The sequence below is a fragment of the Ursus arctos genome, unplaced genomic scaffold (genome assembly GCF_023065955.2).
Source record: "Ursus arctos isolate Adak ecotype North America unplaced genomic scaffold, UrsArc2.0 scaffold_19, whole genome shotgun sequence".
NCBI lineage: Eukaryota > Metazoa > Chordata > Mammalia > Carnivora > Ursidae > Ursus > Ursus arctos.
Window position 1 is genome coordinate 55,084,488 of NW_026622863.1, and position 15,619 is coordinate 55,100,106.

Genomic DNA, 15,619 nt, shown 5'->3' on the forward strand with positions numbered 1-15,619 from the left:
AGAAGTAAAGGTGTGCACATTCTGAATACGTGGCATTTCAGTAAAAAGTGAAAACACTGCCCTCAGCTAGGTCAAGAGGTCAAGACAAGATTTACCTGAGAAGCGGCCATTTCTTACACTCCCTTCTGTTCTAGGTTTCTTTCTCGGGTGAGATTATATAGAGAAATCACACCTGGAAGCCTTTAAAGGCCTCAGTACAGCTTCTTCACCTGCTATCATCAGGTCAGAGGCAGAAGGACCTTGAAATGCACAAAAGGCCACCCTCTCCTTTGTCACAGGAAAGATTCAGAAGAAAAGAGGTCCTACGCGAACACTTGCGTGAGTTTCTCCCTCCCGGTTTCAGATGTCCTCCCCTCCCACAGCCAGCCACAGATCCTGCCACAGCACGGGGAACGTGGGCTGCACTGACCTGCCCCTTCCAAGGGAAGGCCGAACACTCTGGTATCTTCTCTTCAACTGAAAGCAGCTCTCACAATTGTATCCGTGACTCCTTGTGCTTCACCCTGGTCCACCTGAGAAGCACCTGGAGCACAGAGGTAAAGCAGCACTGACGCTCTCGCCCTGACCAATAGACAGACTCTGGCAGAGGGCGCAGGTGATGGTGGTTCTGAAAACTCACCCTTTACTGTAAACCCAGGCTGATAAGCAATGATGTGCTTTCGAGCTTGAACGTGCATAGAAATCATTTGGTGTCCAGGTTCCATAGAAGAAATGGTGATTCTGCAGGTTTGTAACAGGGTCTGAGAATTGGCATCTGTCACGAGTTCCTTCTTAGTGGGGACGCTGCTCCCGGAGACCCACGGTTAGTGGCCACACTGGAGAACGCAGGCACAGCACATCTGAGCCCCCCACACCCGCCACCTTATGTCAACACAAACAACTCCTGCTGAGTTCCCAGGCAAGAGTTTACTATTTACTTCTCACTGTTGTGAGTTTACGGTCGGTTCCCAGCAAAGACCACCATCGCCATCCTGAAGGACCACATGCTTTCACAGCACTTTACAGTTTACAGAAAGAAGGCTAGTGAGCGCTCGTGTCGGAGCAAGTCTCTATGTGGTAAGCAGCGTGCATACGTTGGTTACGGCAATGTTGCCTGACACTGATTTTCTGTTCCCCAGGAAGTTATGGTGCACCGTGTTGCACATACGATGTGACGTCACCCCCATAATACCCCGCGCGCTGGGCACTAGGTGTCCTGTAATAACCATGAGGAGGTGGACACCACGCTCCACCTATCGGCCTCATCTTCTGTTTCCCTATTGATTGGGAAAAAATGTTCGTATTCTACAGGAGTGAAGTAGGGAGGAACAGAAAAATACAGAAAGGAAGAAAAGTTCAGGGAGTGTTCATTGCTGCATTTACATGTTTTTAAGAGGAAAGAAAAATGTTTGATTTTATAAGTAAATGACAGTTTTCCTGTACCATGTATAGTCTCTCATCAATATATGATTATTTTAATGCCTCCACAATGGTGTTAAAACTAAAATCTTTTTAAAAAATAATAAATTTGTATTTATTTGTCAGAGAAAGAGAGAGCTCAAGCAGGGGGAGAAGCAGGCTCCCCGCTGAACAGGGAGCCCCATGTAGGACTCGATCCCAGGACCTGGGCTGAAGGCAGACACTTGACCGACTGAGCCACCCAGGCGTTCGCGCTAACACATCGGCCTTTCCATAGTACAGCTGAACACCAAATAACAGCTACCCCAGAATGCACCGTTATACTGCACTTTACCATGTTAAATGCCCGCATACCTGCTACCCAACTTCACGGAATCAGTTTCCATGACTTACAGGAATCCTCCTTCCTGCTCCTCACAGGACGGGTACTAAGGCAGCATTGGCTCTGAATGAAGATAGGAACATCTCCCTTAACAATTAGGTGGACTGTTCGAGGCAGAAATGCTCACTGCCTCTGACCGGCGACCTGCCCCCCAGCTAAGCAGTGCCTCGTGTAGGTCTCAGAGAGTAACCCCGTCACGGGGCTCCAGCAGAGCCGAGTTTCCTGCCAGCCGTGGATCAGCTTCACTGCCATGTCCTCCAACACTGGGGTTACATCCCTACCATTCTAGTGCTTTGTGGACGCACGGCACACGCCTTGCTGATGGCGCCCATGTCCAGAAGGCTGGACAGCCACTCTGCCCCATGACATCTGAAAGCTGTGCCCACAATGTTTGCATCATCCAGAGAGCCCTCTCCATCCCTGCCATGGGTTTTGGACTGAAAAGTACAGTAAGCTTGGTCATCCAACAGCATCCGTCCTCAGTACGACACAGGAATTTATGAGATCACGAACATAGGATCTGACGTCTCTGACCCACATTTCCCAGATCTCCATCTCTGTCCTATTTGTTCATCACACGTAGCTTCCGAAGCCCTTGCAGTGACGGAAAGAGACTCCCTGCCATTTCCTTCCCCACATTTCAAGAGGTTTTTATATTTGCATCCAGAAAGTCTTATCTTCCTCTGTAAGGACACCATCGCCATGAGTTACCTGCCTTCCCAACTCCTCATGGTCAAATGCCCAGATTAAACCTGTGGCCGACGGCCCCTCCTTGCTCTTACCTCAATGAACTGATGACAATGTTGTATTTAAATCTTTTCAATTTTTTTTTTAAATTTATTTATTTGACAGACAGAGACAGCAAGAGAGGGAACACAAGCGGGGGCGGTGGGAGACAGAGAAGTAGGCTTCCTGCTAAGCAGGGACCCTGGGATCATGACCTGAGCCAAGGGCAGATGCTTAACAACGGAGCCACCCAGGTCTCCCATATTTAAATCTTGACTATGGCTTTCAGTGATCTTCTTAAAGATCATTTCTCATTGATCAAAAAAAAAAAAAAAATCCAAATTACTCATGAGAACCTACAAGAGTGATGGAAATGGGGGCAGGGGGGATTTGGTGCATATGTTGCTGGCAGTGCCGATGAGGAGACACAGAAGAACTGATGATGATTTGGAAAAAAAACAAATAGAATTTACCCTCCTAAGTTCAGAGTCAGTGGCGCAGCCTCGGACAGGTATCTGTCTCCACATGCGGAACCCATGCCAGTACTTCAGTCCGGACGTTTCTCATCTCTTACCCGGGGCAATAACATTGCTCCTAATGGAACACTGTGACCTTCCTAAGTATAGAAAAGCCGTTACACACTCCGCCCTGTCCCAGGTTTGCTCACTTCAAAGAAATATCAAAACAACCCGTGACTCATGAAGTCTCCAGGTTTTCACCTGATTGAACTGTCACAGGAATGTGAACGACTTGGATGAGATCATTTATCAAAAAAGAAAGAAAGAGAGGGAGGAGTGAAATGGCAGAGGAGTGCGGGACCCTAAATCTGGTCCCTGGAATTCAGCTAGTTAGCCTTCTGAATACCTGCAAACTCAACTGGCGATCTGAGAAAGGAAATGCTACAATTCTACAAATAGAAAAGCAACCACTTCTTGGAACGTAGGAGGTACGGAGACCTGAATCAGGGCCGATGTAGCTGATGCTGGGGGGGTAGGTAGTGAGCTCAAGGAGACTATGCAAAGTATTACAAGCAGTGGAGAACAGCAGAACTTTTAGAAATCTGCTCTGCTGGAGGACGTCCCGGCTTAAAGGTGCTCAGATGGCAGAGCAGGTGGAATCCCAGGTGGGACAGGATCCCCGGGGTCACAAGAAGAATGCGGGTGCATGAGTGAGGCAGAGTTCATGGGCATCAGAGCAGGGAAGCTGGCTGAAAACAGTCTAGGCGCTGTTTTTTCCTCTTGGTGTTGCCCTACACTGGGAACTGCTGCACGGTCCCACTGCTGCTCTCCAGGCAGGTGCCCAGCAAAAGGCAGAGGCGCCGTGAGCCCTCCGTCCCTCCTGCAAGAGGAGGAGCGTAGGTCCGCATCCCAGGAGTAAGATTTGGCAACTTGAAACTCAGCTGCTTGCCGGAGATAAAAACACCGGGTCACAGGCTGAGTGGACACAGAGTGCGGATGGAAACCAGGGAGACAAAAGTGACTGACTGCTTTTCTGTGAGGGGTTTACTGAAGGGAGGGGGGTGCAACCTTTCAGCTACAGGGCTAGAGAGCGGGGTGCCACCATTTTCATCCCCGCCCCCCCAGCAGTGCTGAAAGCCTTCAGGGAGCACAACACTGCCACACAGTGGAACCTGGAATGACTTACACGGAGCTTGTACCCCTGAAAGGGAAGAGCAGTTCCACCGGGACAAGGGCCCTGAGAGTCCATGCGACAGGCGACAGGCCCCTCCCCCAGAAGATCAGCAGGAACAAACAGCTAACCCAAGTTTACCCAGATAGAGATCTGCAAAACTTCAGCCGTTGGGGAAAACAGTGTAGAGCCCAAAAGTAATAAAGACCAGAAAGGAACAAAGATAATGTACAAAAACACTGACTTTACAGGTAATACAGTTGCACTAAATTCCTATCCTTCAGTAATTACTCTGAATGGGAATGGCCTAAATGCTCCAATCAGAAGGCAAAGGGTATCACATTGGATTAAAAAACAAGACCCATTGATACGCTGCTTACAAGAGAGTCAGGTTAGAGCCAAACACATCCAGATTGAAAGTGAGGGGGTGGAGAACCATTTATCATGCCAATGGATATCAACAGAAAGCCGGAGTAGCTATCCTTATTATCAGACAAACTAGATTTTAAACAAAAGACTGTAATAAGAGATGAAGAAGGACACTATATCATAATAAAAGGGTCTATGCAACAAGAAAATCTAACAATTATACATATTATGCCCCTAACTTGGGGGCAGCCAACTGTATAAACCAATTAATAACAACATTGAAGAAACACATTGATAACAATACAATAATAGTAGGGGACTTAAACACCCCACTCACCACAGTGGACAGATCATCTAAGCAGAAGATCAACAAGGAAACTAGGGCTTTAATGACACGCTGGACCAGATGGACTTCACAGATATATTCGGGAACATTCCATCCCAAAGCAACAGAATACACATACTTCTCTAGTGCATATGGAACATTCTCCAGAATAGATCACATCATGGGTCACAAATCAGGTCTCAACTGGTACCAAAAGACTGAGATTATACCATTCATATTTTCAGACTGAAATGCTTTAAAATTTGAATGCAATCACAAGAGCAAATTAGGAGGGAACTCAAATACTTGGAAGTTAAAGAGCAGCCTACTAAAGAATGAATGGGTCAACTGGGAAACGAAAGAAGAGTATGTATGTATGTATGTATAAATAAATAAATAAATATATATATATATATATATATATATATATTCTGAACACAATAGTTCAGAACCTTGGGATGCAGCAAAGGCAGTTCTAAGAGGAAAGTATATAGTAATACAAGCCTTTCTCAAGAAACAAGAAAAGTCTCAAACACACAACCTAAACTTACACCTAGAGGAGCTGGAAAAGAACAGCAAATAAAGCCTAAATACAGCAGAAGGAGAGAAATTATGTCTGTGCTACCTACAGCAATCTACACATTCAGTGCAATCCCTATCAAAATACCATCAGCATTTTTCATAGAGCTGGAACATGTGGAGTCATTCTTAGAAAATGTATTGTAAGCCCTAAGCGGTGACTGTGGAAGCAGATGAAACACCAGAAGGGTTCCTGTTCTCAGGCTATTGAATGCAATGGCCTGGTAGGAACAGGATCCCATGATCCCCTGGGGTAGGGCATAGATTAAGAGCTATGAAAGAAAGTAACCCTCAACCCTCCTTCCTGCACCTGGCGATTGCTAGCTCAAACATTCCCCTCCTCCCTTATCTCATGACTTCCTCCTTGCCTGCTTGCATACAGGGGAGGGTGCAGGCCTGTTTGACATCTTTGGACTCCTTTCCCATGCTTTGATACGTTTGTCCTTGCTTTTCTGATAAAAAAAAAAAAAACAAAAAAATAAAAATAAAAGCTATGTGCAGGATTCAGCTCTGCTACTCTCCCTTGCAAAGGCAGCCCTGCATGGCCACTCGGGTTGGTGTCTGAGAACTATATTTCAGTGCATGACAATGGGCACAAACAATCCTAAAATCTGTATGGCAGCAGACAAGACCTGAATAGACAAAGTACTGTTGAAAAAGAAAACCAAAGCTGGAGGCATCACGATTCCAGACTTCCAGCTCTATTGGAAAGCTGCAATCATCAAGTCGGTCTGATACTGGCACAAAAACAGACACATGGATCAATGGAACAGAACAGGGACCCCAGAAATGGACCTTCAACTCTGTGGCAACAAATCTTCATCAAAGCAGAAAGGAATATCCAATGGAAAAAGGACAGTCTCTTCAACAAATGGTGTTGGCTAAATTGGAGAGCTACATGTAGAAGAATGAAACTGAGCCAATTTCTTACACCTTTAGACACAAAAATAAACTCAAAATGGATGAAAGACCTAAATGTGAGACAGGAATCCATCAAAATCCTAGAGGAGAACATGCGCAGTAACCTCTGTGACCTCAGCCGCTACAACTTCTTGCTGGACACTTCTCCAAAGGCGAGAGAAACAAAAGCAAAAATGAACTATTGGGACTTCATCAAGATCAAAAGCTTTTGCACAGCAAAGGAAATAGGCAACAAAACTAAAAGGCCACCTACGGAATGGGAGGAGATATTTGCAAATGTCTTATCAGTTGAAGGGCTAGTATCTAAAATCTATAAAGAACTTCTCAAGCTCAACACCCCAAAAACAAATATTCCAATCAAGAAATGGGCGGAAGACATGAACAGACATTTTTCCAAAGAAGACCTACACATGGCCAACAGACACATGAGGAAGTGCTCAACATCACTTGGCATCAGGGAAATACGCATCAACCACAATGACATACCATCTCACACCAGTCACAATGGCTAGAATTAACAACTCGGGAAACAACAGATGTTGGCGAGGATGCGGAGAAATGGGAACCCCCCCCTTACACGGTTGGTTGGAGTGCAAGCTGGTGCAGCCACTCTGGAAAACAGTATGGAGGTTCCTCAAAAAGTTAAAGATAGAGCTACCCTATGACCCAGCCATGGCACCACTGGGTATTTATCTAAAGGATACAAACAGTGATTTGAAGGGGCACACGCACCCCAATGTCCCAATAGCCAAAATATGGAAAGGGCCCAGGTGTCCCATCAATAGATGAATGGATAAAGAATATGTGGTATGTATGGAAATGTATATACATACATACCGTATGACTCAGCCATCAAAAAGAATGGAATCTTGCCATTTTAACAACATGGATGGAACCAGAGGGTAGTATTATGCTAAGGAAAATAAGTCTGTCAGAGAAAGACAAATACCATATGATTTCACTCATGTGGAATTTAAGAAACAAAACAGATGAACAGAGGGGAATGGAAGGAAAAATAAAATAAGATGAAAACAGAGAGGGAGGCAAACCATAAGAGACTCTTAAGTATAGAAAACAAACTGAGGGTTGCTGGAGGGAATGGAGATGGGGCATGGGGTAACTGGGTGATGGGCATTAAGGAGGGCACTTGGCATAACGAACACTGGGTGTTATATGCAAGTGATGAATCACTAAATTCTACTTCCGAAACTAATAATATGGAACATGTTAACTAAACTGAATTCAAATAAAGAATTTTTAAAAAGAACACAGAAGAAATTAAAATAGGTAAGTTTATTACTCACAGATCCTAGATCCTAACATGCCTGAAAGGGCTCCACGAGGGGGTCAAGGAGGAGTGCAGGCAGAAAGAAGGGCGGGAACTGGGCAGATGCCTTTATTAGGGTCCATGGTTGGAGCGCTTTGCAGTTCCTGGGCGAAGTCTAGAATGCACAATTCTAACCAAAATGAGTGGAGTATCATATACTCTGGGGGGGTCCTCTCTATGGGGTGCACAAAGGAAATACACTGGGAGTGGACAGTGTTGTTTACAAGGGCTGCTGGGGTTGTCACATAGGGAAGTTACACTAGCTTGTGACTTTGAGGGCTGTTAATCTCATGTATTTGCTACCAGGAGGAGCCAGAATCGGTTCATGCCTCCTGCAGGCAAGCCTGCTTATATCACATGGAGTCCAAGGCAGCAATACCAAGAAGGAAGTTAGCTACACTCTCAATGCTTCTGCTGTCTCATCTGTATTAGAACCATCATAATGTCGTAGTAGTTACAAAAATGAAGAAAAGAGACAGTACATAAATTGGGGAGGAAGCAGCAATGTCCACAATAGCTAAATCGTGGAAGCAGCAGAGATGCCCTTCAACAGATGACTGGATTAAGAAGTTGTGGTCCATATATACAATGGAATATTACTCAGCCATCAGAAGGAACGAGTTCTCAACATTTGCTACAACATGGACGGCACTGGAGGAGATAATGCTGTGAAATAAGTCAAGCAGAGAAAGACAATTATCATATGGTTTCTCTCATCTATGGAACATAAGAACTAGGATGATCGGTAGGGGAAGAAAGGGATAAAGAAAGGGGAGGTAATCAGAAGGGGGAATAAAGCATGAGAGACTATGGACTCTGAGAAACAAACTGAGGACTTCAGAGGGGAGGGGGGTGGGGAATGGGATAGACCGGTGATGGGTAGTAAGGAGGGCGCGTATTGCATGGTGCACTGGGTGTTATACACAACTAATGAATCATCGAGCCTTACATTGGAAACCGGGGATGTACTGTATGGTGACTAACATAATACAATAAAAAAACATTAAAAAAAAAATAAATTGGGGAGAAATCATCTCAAATCATTTGAGGATTAAGCCTGCTGGGAGAAGGGAATACTTGTGATGCGTTCCCACCGCATTCACAAGGACAGGGGACTCTGGAACAATGCAGGCATTGGGTTCTCAACGCCCCAGCAGCTTCCATGTGTAACTTTTCACTCTCTCAAGCATATCTTCTAGTAGCCTGACCAGAAACCTCATCAAAACATAAACAACACGTATTCTATGTTATATGTATTATATATGGTTTTAAAATAAGGCAGAAGAAAGAAAATATTACTAAGAAGGTCATAAGGAAGAGAAAATACGCTTACAGTATGTACTGTAAAAAATACGCATAAGTGGATACGCAGGGTTGAAAACCATGTGTTCAAGGTTCAACAGTATTTTGTCGCTACAGTCAGTTTATCTACAACCTTATTTAATGTGGAGAAGGTTAAGGTTGGTGCAAGGAGGGGTGCCTTTGGCTCAGGTTGTGATCTCAGGGTTTGGGGATCGAGTCCTGCATCTCCCTCTCCCACTCCCCCTGCTTGTGCTCTCTCTCTGTCAAATAAATAAAATCTTTAAAAAAAAAAGTCTAGACTTAAAAAAAAGAAAGGTTGGTGCAAGGATAACATGTCCTTCATTACACATCAGTGATAACACATGAAAAAACATTCAGCTCCATTAATTAAAATATATTAACTTCAAACATAGTCCAAAGAAACCACTGCAAAATCACTATATGATCCTTGGCCAGAACACAGACTACAAGCATTCAACAACCAGTCTTGTTTCCCTGATACAGTGAGAGTTGTGGTTTCCATGGTTTTACTTACAACATTCAAAATATGGGTTGATCATACTTTTTATGTTCTCAGCAAGGCTTCTGGTCAACAGTAACCTACTAATAGTTAAATTTGGGGGAGATCAAAAGGGATACACCTATTTCAACTGCACAGAGGTCAGAGCCTCTAACCCAGCATTTTGGAGGCTCTACTCTAAATGAGCTGAGTGTTGTAACTTTGGCTTATTCTCTGTAGTAAATACTGTGATTCAGATCAATGTCTAGAAAGTTCTATAGTCTTGGGGCGCCTCGGTGGCACAGCAGTTAAGCGTCTGCCTTCGGCTCAGGGTGTGTTCCTGGCGTTATGGGATCGAGCCCCGCATCAGGCTCCTCCGCTATGAGCCTGCTTCTTCCTCTCCCACTCCCCCTGCTTGTGTTCCCTCTCTCGCTGGCTGTCTCTATCTCTGTTAAATAAATAAATAAAAATCTTAAAAAAAAAAAAAAAGTTCTATAGTCTTAGTGCTTTTTGCTGTGAATTCTCAGATATTTAGATTCGAGTTTTCAATACCTACATTTGATACTTGATGTTTTCCCCAGATTTACTACATCCGTAGGTTCTGTCTCCATTATAAACACCTTGATAATTGCTGAAGATCAAGTCCTCGGAAAAGGCCCTCCTAAGTTCTTTACACATAGAACGTTGTACCAAATTATGTATTGTGATAACTATTGAACAGTAATAGTTGGGTAAAAACTCTCCTGAGTTTATCAAAATTAGGGACTTTACAGGCTGCCTGGGTGGCTCAGTCAGTTAAGTGCCTGCTTTCAGCTCAGGTCATGATCCTGGGGGCTGGGGATTGAGTCCCACGTTGGCTCTTTGCTCAGGAGAGAGTTGGCTACTCTCCTCCTGCCCTCCCCCCGACTTGTGCTATCTCTCAAAAAAAAAAAAATCTTAAAAAAAATATATTAGAGGGACACCCGGGTGCCTCAGTTGGTAGAGCGTCTGCCTTCGGCTCATTTCAGGATCCTAGGGTCCTGAGATCGAGTCCCCAGTTGGGCTCCCTGCTGAGCAGGGGGTGTGCTCCTCCCTCTGCCTGTTTCTCCCTCTGCTTGTGCTCTCTCTCTCTCCCTGACAAATAAACAATTTTTTTAAAGATGTTATTTATTTATTTGACAAAGAGACAGCCAGTGAGAAAGACAGCCAGTGAGAGAGAGACAAGCAGGGGGAGTGGGAGAGGAAGCAGGCCCCCAGCAGAGGAGCCTGACGTGGGGCTCGATCCCAGAACGCCAGCATCACGCCCTGAGCTGAAGGCAGACGCTTAATGACTGAGCCACCCAGACGCCCCTGTAAATAAATAAAATCTTAAAAAATATATGTATTAGGAACTTTGGAACCAGGAGAGATAATTTGATGTTAGAAGAAGAATGAACCCTCAAAGGACTTCTCAAGTTGAATATATTTAGACTTTATATCTTCATTTTTAAATTTCTAATTTGCAGAAATTTTTTAAAGATTTTATTTATTGGACAGAGAGATTGAGTGAGTGAGAGAGAGAGAGAGAGAGAGAATAAGCAGGGGGAGGGGCAGAAGGAAAGGGAGACGCAGGCTCTCAACTGAGCAGGGAGCCCAACGCGGGGCTCCATCCCAGAACCTTGGGATCAGGACCTGAGCCAAAGGCAGTCGCTTAACCAACTGAGCCACCCAGGTGCCCTGGTTGGACATATTCTTTATATTTGTATGGTTACCCTCCAATAGGAATTCTCTGATACGGAATAAGGCGTGAGCAATCCTTAAGTTGACTCTCATTTTCTATATTTGTGAAGTTTCTTTCCAGTATGAATTCTATATTTAGTAAGGTGTCATTCCCGGTTAAAGGTCTTGCCACATTCTTTACATTTGTCAGGTTTCTGTTCAGTATGAATTTGGTGATGTCCAGTAAATTCCGCCCCTCTCCTTTACCAAGCCAATGGCTTTGGGGAAACCTTCTCCTTTAGCATTCCCCTGTGAGCTCCCCGATCATGCCACCTTCTGCACAGACACGACTCCCCGCCCTCCAGAGCACTATAATCCTTCTCACCTCAAACCATGTCTCCAAACTATCCGCCATCTTTGATGTGGCCTCTTCTCTGCCTTTACTTGGGGAGTTTGTTCTGTCAGTCTTCAGGCTGATTTCTGGGGTATTTAGGATAATTTGGTAGTTATCTAGTGGTGTTCATGAGATGTGCTAAGCCTCCACTACCATTTTCCTCTCCTGAGGAATCCTCATTGTTATAACCTGTTAAAACTCGTACAAATTTTACAAAGTTGGAGAACACAAACCCAACGTATAAAAATTAATTCTGTTTCTATGAAACAAAAAACAATTCCCAAAACAGAGACATAATATATTTAGAGTGACATCCTCCAAAATAAAATGCTAGTTCAAACCTGGAATGATGAAAACTATAAAATATTGTGCAGGAATCGAAAGAAGAAACAAGTGGAAACATATCTAACTTCTTTCATTGGAATACTTAAAACTATTGAGCTGTCAATAAAATGTAAAGTGATCTACAGATTAATGCAATCTCTATCAAATTTCCAACGCCATTTTTGCAGAAAGATCAAAATCCACCCTAACTTTACATGGATGTCACGGGAGAACACATACCCAGAAGAATCTGGAAAATGAACAGCACATTTCCTCATTTAAGGCATACTACAAAGCCACAGTTACCCAAACAAAACAATGTTCTATAGACATGAAGACAGGTATAGAATAATGGAAGCATGTGGCTGAGCTAGACGCGTACTTCTCCAATGTTGCTGCGTATGACAATGAACGGAAGACCTTGTTAAAATTCATATTCTAATTTGGATTTTTGGGTGGGGTCTGAGTTCCAGCATTTCACAAGTGTGCAAATGAGGTCAACATTTCTGATTCAAGAGCCACAGTTTTAAATTCCGAAAATAAATGAATAAAATAAATCCTGGCCGGTGGCACCTGGATGGCTCACTCAGTTAAACGTATGACTTTGGTTCAGGTCATGATCTCATGGTCATGAGACTGAGCCCGACATTGGCTCTGTGTTCAGCGGGAGGCCTGATGTTCCTCTCGCTCTCCCTTTGCCCCTCCCCCCACTCCTGGTCTCTCTCTCTCGCTCTCTTTCATAAATAAAATCTTAAAAAAAAAAAAAAGAAATCATGGATGACTGGGAACATAAAGAATATTGTGGAAATTACAACTTCTAGCAGCAAGAACAGACACAATAATTCTTCTTGTTCATTTACCACCCACTCCGTAAGATTCTAACACTTTTTCATAAATTCACCCATGAATCCGCAGTAATCTGTGTAAAGTGTGGTATGGTTCTTCATCTTCAAAAGAATACTTCACAAAAATCAGTAACATTAGAGCATGACGCTTACCCCTGATTGTGTGACTTCGAATTCGTCGAAGGAGAACACACAGACCACTACACAGAGACAACCCTAAAAGAAGTTTCAGAAATCCACCCTAACTTTACATGGATGTCAACGGGTAACACATACCCAGAAGAATCTGGAAAATGAACAGCACGCTTCCTCATTTAAGGCATACCACTACAGAGCCACAGTATCAAAATAAGTACTACAGACATGAAGACAGAAATAGAACAATGGAAGAGTGTGGGTGAGACAGACGCGTACTTCTCTAATGTTAATGTGTATGACAATGAACTGAAGACCTTGGTAAAACTGATATTCTGGTTAAAACTGTATGATATATTGGGGTGCCTGGATGGCTCAGTCGGTTGAGCATCGGACTCTTGGTTTTGGCTCAGCTGCTGATCTCAGGGTGGTGGGAATGAGCCCCACTTGAGCTCACCCCTGAGTCTGCTTGTCCCTCTCCCTCCCTCTCTCCTCCTCCCTGCCCACCCCAGCTGCACGCACACGCATTCTCTCTAAAATAAATAAATACATAAAATCCTTTAAAAAATTCACATTCTGATTTGGATTTTTGCACGGGGTCTGATTTTCTACATTTCACAAGTGTGTAACTGATGCTGAACTTTGAGAATATATGCTCCAGACAGAGTTCCAGGCCTGCATCACAGAAGATGAAGAGTTTCAAAGGTTCCTAAACATGGGCAAGAGGATAAAAGAGGTGATTCCGGAGTCCTTCCCTCCCTTCACTTTGCATTCAGGCTAACTCCACGCCTGCATGACAAACTTGGCCGGTCACTCTTCTCTGGACCTCCTTTTATCTAGCCTTCTTCAAGTCACCATGACAAACATGTTCATGGAAACAGCTCCCTCTTTGACAAGTAATGAAGGTACGATCTGTTTCTGGTTGCGAGGCTGGATTTCTTAGCGTGGACCCCACTGCATCTGTAGGCTTTATAAATATCAAGTTTCCCTTACACTTTGACTAATTCCTGTGCCTTCAAGCTACAGGATTTCTTCTGTTTTCAACTCAGCCTTCCTCCTAAAAACTGACTTTGCCTAAAATGAGTACAAACACGAAAATCCTTTGCACTTTCTGGTATCCCCAAATGAACCCACCTGTACACAAAAGCCTTCATGAGACAGGTGGCCATTTTTAAGTACACATTAATGGTGAGAGAGGAGAGGGCACACTCCAGGGAAAGCTATTTGAGAAGCTCTCACAGAAATGACTGTCCTTCGATGTGCCTCATGGCTGCTCAGCCAGTGAGGACCACAGGCTCTTCTAGGTCATCCTAGTCACTTCTTTACCCTACTGGACACTCTCCTCTTTCCCATGTGCTCTCGTTTCTACAGTAATTAACCTTATCTCCATTGTGCTACAGATCAGTTTGCTTTCCTAAGTCTTCATCCTACTATGAATACCTGGGATTAGCTGGATTTGAAGAGGTTAGCCTTCTTTACCTGCATCTTCTTAACAAAGGAGTTTAACCTATTACCTATATGCTTATCAGTACCTACTTTGTTTTCTTTTCTATTAAAGTATACTTGACATACAATGTTAATATTAGTTCGGGTATACCACATGGTCATTTGACAACTGTATGTGTTCTATGCTCACCACAAGGGAGCTACCATTTGTAGTATAAATGCTATCATACTACCATTGAATGTATTTCCTCTGTTGCATCTTATCCCCATGACTTATTAATTCCATAACTGGAAGCCTGTACTTCCCATTCCCATTTCCCCATTTGCCCATCTTCCTTCTCCATTCCACTCTGGTAACCAGCAGGTTATTCATGGTCTTTATGGGTCTCTTTCTGTTTTCGTTGTTTCTTGACATATGTGACAATGTGGTTAGACCCAGAAGGCATTACGCTATTTGAAATAAGTCAAAGAAGGACAAATACCATATGAATTCACATATTTTATATATAATATAATTATATATTATATATATATTATATTATATATAAAATAAATATAAATATATAAATTAAATATATATTAAATATATAAATAAATTAAATATATATTAATATATATAAATAAAAGATTTATATTATATAAAATAAAAACTAAAAACAAATGAACAAAGAGTAGAAACAGACCCATAAATATCTATTTTGTTTTGAACAAAGTCCATGGATAATCTTGAGGACTATAAAAATTCCAAGATTACACACATTTTATAAAGTAACAAGCTGGCCTCTCACAATTTTCCAATCCTGGCAGAAGACAGGAGGCTCCCAGCAAAGTGCAAAGTATGTTATGGCTCATGACACAGCAAACACCATAAACTAATTCATCACACTGATTTCACTGGCCAGCTGCCCACCCCCAGCTGATACAGGGAGACGCTGCATGTGCAGTGAGTGTCTGTCACATCTGGAGACCCTGAGCATAGGAAACCCCAAGAGCTTAAATGTATGTCCTGCACGCCTGCCCAGTCCATTGCCAGGGAGACACCAGTTTTCCTGAAATGTATTGGGGGTGGAACGCTTTCAGAAAGGCTACTGGGGAAGTTATGCTTTTTATTTTAATTTTTATTTAGAGATGTATTTATATTTTAGAAAGAGGAGGGGAGGGGCGGGAGAGAGGGAGAGAGAATCTCAAACAGACTCGCCTCTGCGTGCGGAGCCAGAAGCGGGGCTCCATTCTAGGACCTGAGATCACGACCTGATCAGAAATCAAGAGCCCAATACTTAACTGACTGAGCCACCCAGGCACCCTTCTATTATATTTTAAATAGAACATCTTTTTCACATT

At 43.4% G+C, this 15,619-nt stretch overlaps 1 protein-coding gene across 3 annotated transcripts in view; it reads left to right on the top strand.

Annotated features, from left to right (window-relative positions):
* Positions 1–15,619, top strand: part of LOC113247438 (KRAB domain-containing protein 5-like) — a 342,457-nt gene that overhangs the window by 25,695 nt on the left and 301,143 nt on the right. The gene's annotated exons all lie outside the window — the stretch shown is intronic.